The sequence below is a fragment of the Camelina sativa genome, chromosome 17 (genome assembly GCF_030686135.1).
Source record: "Camelina sativa cultivar CO46 ecotype springtype chromosome 17, ASM3068613v1".
NCBI classification, from domain to species: Eukaryota; Viridiplantae; Streptophyta; class Magnoliopsida; order Brassicales; family Brassicaceae; genus Camelina; species Camelina sativa.
In genome coordinates, this window is record NC_141896.1 from 37246939 (window position 1) to 37256645 (window position 9707).

At 40.0% G+C, this 9707-nt stretch overlaps 1 non-coding gene across 1 annotated transcript; it reads right to left on the reverse strand.

Moving 5' to 3' along the window:
* Window positions 1-7022: 7022 nt before the first annotated feature.
* Window positions 7023-7129, reverse strand: LOC147924825 (small nucleolar RNA R71). The gene has a single exon (XR_015587869.1). It is a non-coding gene; the product is annotated as a small nucleolar RNA R71 (small nucleolar RNA).
* Between the last annotated feature and the right edge of the window lie 2578 nt (window positions 7130-9707).

Here is a 9707-nt window from a genome sequence, read left to right on the forward strand (position 1 = left end):
CAACTCATCTTACATGGCATCATCATAAAAGTAGTTGAGGAAGGCCACCTTGACGTCATGCCAGTTTTTCAATGATCCAGCTGGCAATTGTTTTAACCACTGAGATGCCTCTCTTGCAAGTGAGTAAGGGAAGAGTTTGCAGAAGATGTAGTCCTCAGTCACCCCATTAGCCTTGATGCTAGTCACCAGATCCTCAAAATGCTCAATGTGGTCCAAGGGCTTCTCATTGGGCAAAGCAGAGAAAGGTCTCTGCCCAACTAGTTTAAAGTACGCAGGTTTCAACTCAAAATCGTTCCTCTGGAATGGAGGAGGAACAATAGCAGACCGGTTCTCATACACCAGATCAGCCCGGTTGTAGTCAGCAATGGTCCTGATCAGATCCCGGTGTTGCTCGTGTCGTCGAACTGGGTTCTGTACGTGGTTGGCAGCTCCACGCACGTCTGCAGGTGGGTGTCGATCGATGCCACCTGGTTGGTGTCGATCGACACCAAGGTTTGGATCATCAACGACACCAGCTTGCTGGTTCACGACAGCCTGCTCGTTGACAACAGGTTCGGCAATCACATTGCCTTCAGCATCAATCTTTTGGCCTAGCTCATTGCGCAAGTGGCCCTCTTGATCCCTCAAAACACCAGCCTCATCACGCATCAGAATGATCGGATTAACCATCTTCAGAAACTTGGCTGCTTTTCTGTTCTCACGCTCAAGTTTTCCCAACTCTTGGTTTGAAAGCTGCAGAATTGGACCAGTCTTGTTGCTCCTTACTTAGGGATCAAATCCACAAAAACTCTAGATTCACACAATAGATTTAATAATCTTTTAATTATGCTAAACATAAATATTTTAATTAAATAGCAATGCAAAAACAGAAAATAAAGAGTTGTAAAATTCAGAAGGATTAAACGCTAGGCCTAGGGAAATTCTCAGGAAATCATGGAAAATCAGATCAATTAATTAACAAGCAGGATTCAACAATTAAGCACTGTTCTTGAACTCTAAACACAATTATAAAATAAATCAGTTCTCACTACAAATATTATCTAAGTTTTAAAACCAGAAAATCCAAATCTCTTTGCAAAATTCAAGTTAAAAACCAGCTTTAAAATCAGGTTTAGATAAGTTCACAAAATCACTAATTCAAATCTCTTTGCAAAAAGTAATTTTGCTCACCAAAGGTTTTAGTCAGGAAAATCAATTATATTCTCATATCAATTAATAATCCTAAGATCTAAATCCAGATGACTAATCAAAGATCTAGCATTAAGAACAACCTATGGTGAAGAACAAGAAAGATAATGAATCCTAAATAATAACAGATCTAATAATCCATGAAATCCCTAATGAGAAACCCTAAACCTAACAAGCAGATCTATTCAGACATAATTGCAAGAACACAAATCATGAATAAAATAGATAGCATTAAGAAAGAGATTAAAGAAGAAGTAAAGGAGTTCTGAATCTTCTCTGAAGGAGTCTTGATTCTTCTCTCCAAAAGCTCTCTAAAAATCTCACAGGGTTTTGCTCTCAAAAGTTGCAGGGAAAAATAAAGCTTTGATAGAATACAACTTAAGGGTTTGGAAAACCTAAAAACACTATTTATATGTCCTAAAACACGTCAGGGACTTGTGTTGCAAATATGGAAACTTCGGGTAACTTTGTAAAACTTCCAAATTTGGGTCTTGAGTCGGCAGAGAGGGGTGTCGATCGATGCGCTATAGGTGTCGATCGATGCCCATGCTTTGATCCGAGATTTATGCTCCAAAACGATCCAATTTGCTCTATTTCGCTCCTTTCATGCCAAAATCCTAGAAAATATGAAAAGACTCAAAAACATCCTAGAAAACACATCAAAAGACTCTAAAAGAATCCTTATATCATGGTTAAAAACCTCAAAAACCATGATATATCAATCGGGTAAAAAGGAGAGTAAGAACAACTCGAAGGTGTACACGAAGCTGGTGATCGAATACCAGTTCGGGTATGGGGTCGAGTTATGAATAAAAATATAAACAATCAAAATGCGAAAGCTCCCTAGGATGGGGTAATCGACTCCTAAGTGTTCCTCACCGGTATGGATGGCCTACATGCCTCAAGCAAATATTCCCTAGACAATGAATCTCAAAAATCTTGTTAAAACACTCTCGGGATAGAAACAATCAATCTTAATCACTCCCCTACCCAACTCTCGTTGGAGAAACATGACCAAGCAGGCAATACAAACCGATTCATTATTGTCAATAAAATCCTTACACATCTAATCTCTTAGGCTAAGTGAGTAAATCTCTAGCATTGATTTATTCAAGCATTTCGACTACATCTCTCGATGGCAAAACACCCTAGATCTAATCTTAACCTCTCGGTCTATTGATAGCATTAAGAACACCAATCTAGAAAGGAACTTATATCAAATAAACAACCAAGCTAAGACATCCTAACCGATCAAGAACACATAATTGTCTATCCCATCCCTAGAAACTTTATTTCACTACTCAGATCTCATTGTAGAAAACATAAAAGCAAAGATAAACGAAAATTGCATTGTATTGAAAAATAAGATAAAAGTAAGATTACAGAGTAGAAATCTAAAAAGATACCAAAGAAATGTAAAATAAATCCTAAAAAAGTGGAAAAAGAGTTTGAGTCGCTCAAGATCTCTCTCGGAAGCTCTCGCTCTCTGTGTTGAGTGTCTGCGGCGTGCTAGGGCGAGAGGAAGAAGAGGGGATTTATATATGGAAATCCTTTAAACATAGCTGCCCAGTCTTGCCCGAGGGTCTGCTCGAGGCGGTGCTCGAGGATGTGGTCGGGTTACTCCTCGGATAGGTCTTCGGGTTGTTCTTCCTGCCCTTGGATCCTCTTCGATCGGGTTGAGGTTCGGACTGTTCTTCCTGCTCCATAACTCCTTCGGGTACATGCTCGGATTTGACCTTGTTTCTCTCCATTTTAGGCTCTAAAGCACATGTTTTCATCCAAAATGTGCAAATGCAAGAATGCAACACCTTAAGTGGCCTAAATATGGATTCCTACAGTAAATGACCTAAAAATGCTAAGGTTAGGGTAAATATAATGCAGAATATGGACAAAAAAGGATGCTTAAAACATGTAAATTAGAGAGTTATCAGTGACCATACATCGTCTTGAAAGTTGTCTTCCTGACGTCCAGGTCATCTATCGAAATCTGATTGTAACGCAACGCCAAGTAAATCTTGGAGAACCAAGTAGCACCTCTAAACAACAACTCATCAATCCGAGGAAGATGATACTTGTTCTTCATAGTGACTCGGTTTAGACCCCGATAATCTATACATAAACGGAAACTTCTGTCCTTCTTCTTAACAGCAACACTGGCACTTCCCACACTGACGTGCTAGAACTAATGAATCCCTTGTCAACCAAATCCTCTAGTTGCTTCTTCAAATTTACTGGACAGATAATCAAGTACGCCGGCATGAACTCACCAGGCTTCTGAATATCAACACCCCTTGAGCAACCAAGAACCTCTACTAACTTGCCTCTATGGGAACTTCCACAAGATAACTTGTTTTGAAATAGCTTTACCGCTCGACAATTTTCCATAATAAATCATCAATATGAGTGTAATAAAATAAACAAGTACCATATGTTGGAATAATCTGATTCACCGCATCAACCGCTATGCAAGCCGCCAACTCAAGACACTTGACTTACTTCTCCCAAGCAAGCTTACCAAATCCATGAACCTATCAACTCTGTCCATCTCCAATGAAATTAACCCACCATCGTCACAACGATTATTTTATCCCGCCATGAACGCTTCTCGTAACTTTGTACCTAAAATTCAAGCTAGTTTCCCTTCCCGACTCATACCTATTGCAGTTCTCTTTCCTGGGACTCCAACACCACCGGCCACACAATCTTGGTGCATCAGCCATACATTCACGACTGCACCGGTCATAAAATCTTGGCCCCACAAGCCAACACAACCGAAACCCGAGATTAAACCACCATCAATCTTCCGAGATCTACATTTAGTCGTTATGCTTATACTCACGTTCTAGACATTACTTCCTCCTAACTCATCCACTCTTAGGTTGCAACCTTCGAGGCATACCGATCTCATTCTCAGACCACCATCTTTGAATCATACCAATGTTATTTAAACCCAGACTGGACCAGTCCAACTCGACCCAGTAGGTATTTTGGTCCGAGTTACCTCTAAAACGGAAAAAATAAAAACCCACAAAGAACCAGAAAAACCTACTAAAAACCCGTGAACCACTGGGTCGGACGAGTGGGTCGGTCTCAAATTAAAATATTTTATTCTCCGCACACTTCAAACTCAAACCAAATTAAAATATATATATATATTTTGTAGGAAACCACAAGAAAGCACCACGATTAATTTTATTCAAAAAACGAAAATGAAAGTTACAAACGAACTATGCAGGGACACAAAGTTTCAACACACTCCGGTACAAGACTGATGTTCATATAATTTACCATGTTTTCCCTTAGTTTATTCACATCTTTTGCATCTTTTTCTATCCATTTTCACCATTATTGCATAGCTTTAGGACTAATCATGCATTAGAGTATAGTTGCATTGCATTTGCATCTTTTCATGCATAATCAGGTGATTTTGGAGCTCAAGGAGCATGGAAACAATCCTGAGGAGAAGTGAAGCAATCTTGAAGGGAAAGCAAGAGAGTTAAGGCTGAAGAACCAAGCTCCGGAGTCCAGCTCGACCAAGCACTCGACCGAGTGGGGAGATGGACTCGACAGAGTGGAGGATGCACGAGAGAAGCCAGTTCAACCATGCACTCGACCGAGCACAGGGTCGAGTTGACCGAGCCGTTGACTGTTTTGTCTTTTAGCATTTTTAGGGCTTCCACCTCCTCTACTATAAAAGGGCTTGTACCTGCAGCCACCAAAAAAGCCAGCTTTTAGAATAGTCAAAACCTAGTTTTTACCCCTTTTGGGATTATTCCTTTTGCACTTTTCTTTTTATTTTTAGATCTTGTACTTTCTTAAAGAGAAAAGCTAAATTCCTCAATATTGTTTGTTTCATAACTTTCTTAATATTGAGAATTTGAGTTTGATTCCTTCTCCAATATTGTAGATCTTTGTTTCATCTTTCTAATGATGCAATTTTCGTATTATTCTGGGTTTATGATTTTGATGTTCATCATGTATTCTTGTGAGTAGTGGCTTAGGATCTTGAGGATGGGTTAGGCTGAGTTGATCTTGTGGTTTGTTTGATTTGGTCAAGCTTGATTGTTGTAGATCTCTTCTGGGCTAGATGATCTTAGTGCTTATCCTATATCTGAGAGGGTAGGATTTGATTTCAAGCTTTTTAGCATCACACCAATGTTTAAGAAGCATAGATAAGGCTAGATCTAGAGCTTACCATTAGGCTTGCTAAGAGACTAGAGGTCTTGTTTGGTTTGAGATGTATTGCTTAATGCCTGCTTGTGTAGATTCTTTACTTTGTGAGAACAAGTCTAGAAGATGCTCAGGTTTGATTGTTTCTTGACCATGAGAGTGGGAGAAACTTGTCTTAGATTCATATGCGTAGAGATTAGCTCAAAGCTTGCTTAAGATTTGTGGACCAAGTTAGATAACCACAATGATCAGTTCAGCCCATGAATCCCTCATTAAGTCCTTCCTTGTTTATTGATTTTACAGTCTTAATCTTGTTGCTTGCTTGTAGTTTGATTCGTCTTTGCATTACTCTGTTTTTATTGCATTGCTCTGTTTCTGCGTTTAGTCCAGCTCGACCACCCACTCGACCTACACTCGGTCGAGTGCTTGCTCGAGTGCTTCCCCAGAACTTTGTGTTTATGATTTGTGATTGTCCTGTCTTTCATTCTAGTTGCATTTCTATTTCACTTACTTAGTGTCCTGTTCATTAATTGTCTTGCATTAGTTCATTAGCATAGTTTCTACTTCTGTTAGTTGCATCATTACTGTTATAATTATCCTGTTTCATTTGCATTTAGTCCCTTGTTCTTATAGTTTACTTTCTGCACTTTACATTTTCATCATAGGATTGTTAGTGACAAACATCCTTTTATATTGGCTTGACTTAGGCATAATATACACATCCTTAGTGATCACAATACTCAGATTGGATTGACACCCTTATACTGCAACTGCATAAGGGGAATTGAAACACCCATCCATCCATTCATTCATCATTGCATTCACCACACATTCATCATCACCACACCCAAATATTCATGTTTCAATTTGGCGCCGTTGCCTATCTGAGTTTGTTTTGTGTCATTTAGGATCATAAAAGTCTAAGATTAAGTTCGTTTATAACCTTGAATCTTCTGTTGCTGGGTTGAAGTTGAATTTGAGGTACCACTCGACCAGTCACTCGACCACCACTCGACCGAGTTGTGATGGAGCACTTGCTCGAGCCAGACCCCGGATCTCTATAACCATCAGTTTCCAGTCGACTTGACCACCCACTTGAGCCTGTGCTCAGTCGTGTGCATGTGAAAAATCGTTTGTGTTTGTTGATGCACACAAGGTCTAAAGGAAAAGACCATCTCCATAGGGCTATTGATACCATCCACAAGTTGACCAAGAGTTTGGGAACTAAGCAAAGGAGAGTTGTTCAGGAACAACAAGAGGTTATAGTAGCTATGGATCAGCAGGATCAGGTTCAGAGACCAAGGAATATTGGTGCTGGAGATGCACCCAACACTCACAACCAAAGAGCTGGAATTGTGCCTCCAACTGTTGCCAACAACAACTTTGAGATGAAGAGTGGATTGATCTCAATGATTCAGGCAAATAAATTCCATGGGTTGCCAATGGAGGATCCACTTGATCACCTTGATGAGTTTGATAGGATCTGCAGCCTAACAAGGATTAATGGTGTGAGTGAGGATGGTTTTAAGCTGAGGTTGTTCCCTTTCTCACTTGGGGACAAGGCTCATTTATGGGAAAAGACTCTCCCTACTGGTGCAATTACTACTTGGGATGCATGCAAGAAGGCTTTCTTAGCCAAGTTCTTCTCTAATGCTAGGACAGCAAGGCTGAGGAATGAGATCTCTGGATTTGCTCAAAGGAGTAATGAAAGCTTTTGTGAAGCTTGGGAGAGATTCATGGGCTTCCAAACTCAATGTCCTCACCATGTTTTCAGTGTGGAGTCTTTGTTGAGCACATTGTATAGAGGAGTGCTTCCCAAATTCAGAATGCTTCTTGATACAGCCTCCAATGGAAACTTCCTTAACAAGAATGTGGAAGAGGGCTGGGAGTTAGTTGAGAATCTAGCACAGTCTGATGGGAACTACAATGAGGACTATGACAGAACCATAAGGTCATCATCAACTGATCAAGAGGACAAGTACAAGAAGGATCTGAAAATGGTGAACGAAAAGCTTGAGAAGATCTTGCTACGCCAGCAAAAGTCTATTCACTTTATTAGTGAAGAAGAGCCTCCAGTTCAAGAGGGAGAGAATGAGTTTGCTGAGTTGTGCTATATGCAAAACCAGGGAGGATTCAAAGGCTACAACCAAGGAGGGTTCAAGAACAACAACCTCTCTTATAGGAGTACCAATGTAGCTAATCCTCAAGACCAAGTCTACTGATTTTCATATATTTTACCATGTTTTCCCTTAGTTTATTCACATCTTTTGCATCTTTTGTTAGCCATTTTCACCATTATTGTGTAGCTTTAGGACTAATCATGCATTAGAGTTTAGTTGCATTGCATTTGCATCTTTTCATGCATAAACAGGTGATTTTGGAACTTAAGGAGCATGGAAGCAATGCTGAGGAGAAGTGAAGCAATCATGAAGGGAAAGCAAGGGAGTTAAGGCTGAAGAACCAAGGTCCAGAGTCCAACTCGACCACACACTCGACCAGACACTCGACCGTGTGCAAGACCTAGGCTCAAAATCAAGAAGAAATATGGTTTGAGTGTTAAGGGTGAGGTTATCAAGGATCAACTTCACAGTGACCAAGAGGTTCCAGGGAGGATTTCATCACCTCCTTGGTATCTAGATCAAGTCTAAGAAGGAAATCAAAGTCAAGCTTAGTGACTTTAAACAAGCTCACTAGGGAGGAAGTCCCTAAGGTTTCCTTTGTAAATAGAAAGAATTACTCAAATGTTATCCAAAAGTTGGTTTATTACTCAAATCTATAAATCTTTTGTAAATTACTAGAATGTTTAGGGCCCAGGGTGTAATTACAATTTACCCCTTGGGTTTAGTTTCTCGAATTTGAGTAAAAAATTTAAAAAAAAATACACATCAGCAAATTAAAATACACATCAGATATGATTTAACATGTCATTAAGCAGCTTTTTTTAGATCCACAGTTTATATCAAAGAGAGGGAAAGTGAATAGGTTTAACTGTTCACAAACCGCGAAAAAAAAAATATCGAAACTCTCGTCGTCTCTCGTCGTCGGCGATACTCTGTCATTGTCCACTCTCTTGCCGTCAATCTCCCGCCGTCATCTCTCACCGTCTTTACTCGTTCTCTCTATCTTCGTCGTCCCACTCTCTATCTTCGTCGTCGCTCTCTCTTCGTCTTTTCGTCTTCTTCGTCTTCGTCTATCCGGTATGTGTCGACTGTTTAGTTTCGAGTTTTCCGGCTGAATGTGGGTTTTTTCGATGATTTACGGCTGATCGTCGCCGTTGTTAATGATGGCTGATTTGTTAGATCTATTCGATTCGATGTCTGATTTACTTTTTGTTTTATGTTGCGGCTCAGTTATTTTAGGGTTACGGCTGATTTGTTTGATTTTTTCGATTCGATGGCTGATTTACTGTTTGTTTTATTTTGCGGCTGAATTACGGCTGAGTTGTGACTGAGATATTTTGTGCTTTAGATCTGAGTTATGTGTTTGTGGCTGAGTTATGTTATGCTTTGTGTATGAGTTTGTTTTATGTTATGGCTGAGTTTTTTTTATGTTATGGCTGATTTATGTTATGATTTACTTATGAACTATAACAGATGTCGATGGTGATTTTTTCTGAAGAACAAGCAAGAGATTACCCCCCCCCCCAAGACTATACTCTAAAATAGAGTCTAGAGATATAAACACCAATTTCAGGATGAAAGAATTCCCTCAGATTAGGGAATCAATAGGACTGGATGCGTGGGATGAAACGAAGAAAGTACCAATTGGAATAATCTCTAAGCTAGTTGATAGCCAATTCGTCTGGTCTGGTAAGGTTGTTCATTTCCTACTATGTAACCAGTTAAGGGTACATAAGAAGGAGCTTTGGTTTGTGGTCGGCGGTCAACCTATCAGGTTTGGGTTGAATGAATTTCATTATCTGACGGGGTTAAACATAGACCTAATGCCTACTGAACGGTTTGAACTTGAAGAGGAACACAAATATTTCTTCAGACTTTTGAAAGTGCCTGGTGGGGCAGGTCCAACGCTACTTGAACTCAGGGAAGCATTAAAAGTGTGTCGGGGATGGGTTAACCTTGATCATCGTAAATGGTTGGGGCTGTTGCTTATTCAACACATTGGACTTTATGGTTTGCATCATAACTCTAGAATTCCATATGAAAGTGCCAAAAGAGTTTTTGATGATGAAGCAATGAAGACGTATCCGTGGGTTGGTCAGCATTTAAAGCTCTTGTTGATTCCATAAAGATGCTGAACCCTACGGGAAAGTCGTACACCCTCAGTGGGTTTACACCCGTGTTACAGGCTTGGGCGTATGAGTCCATTAAATGCTTTGGAGAACGGTTTGG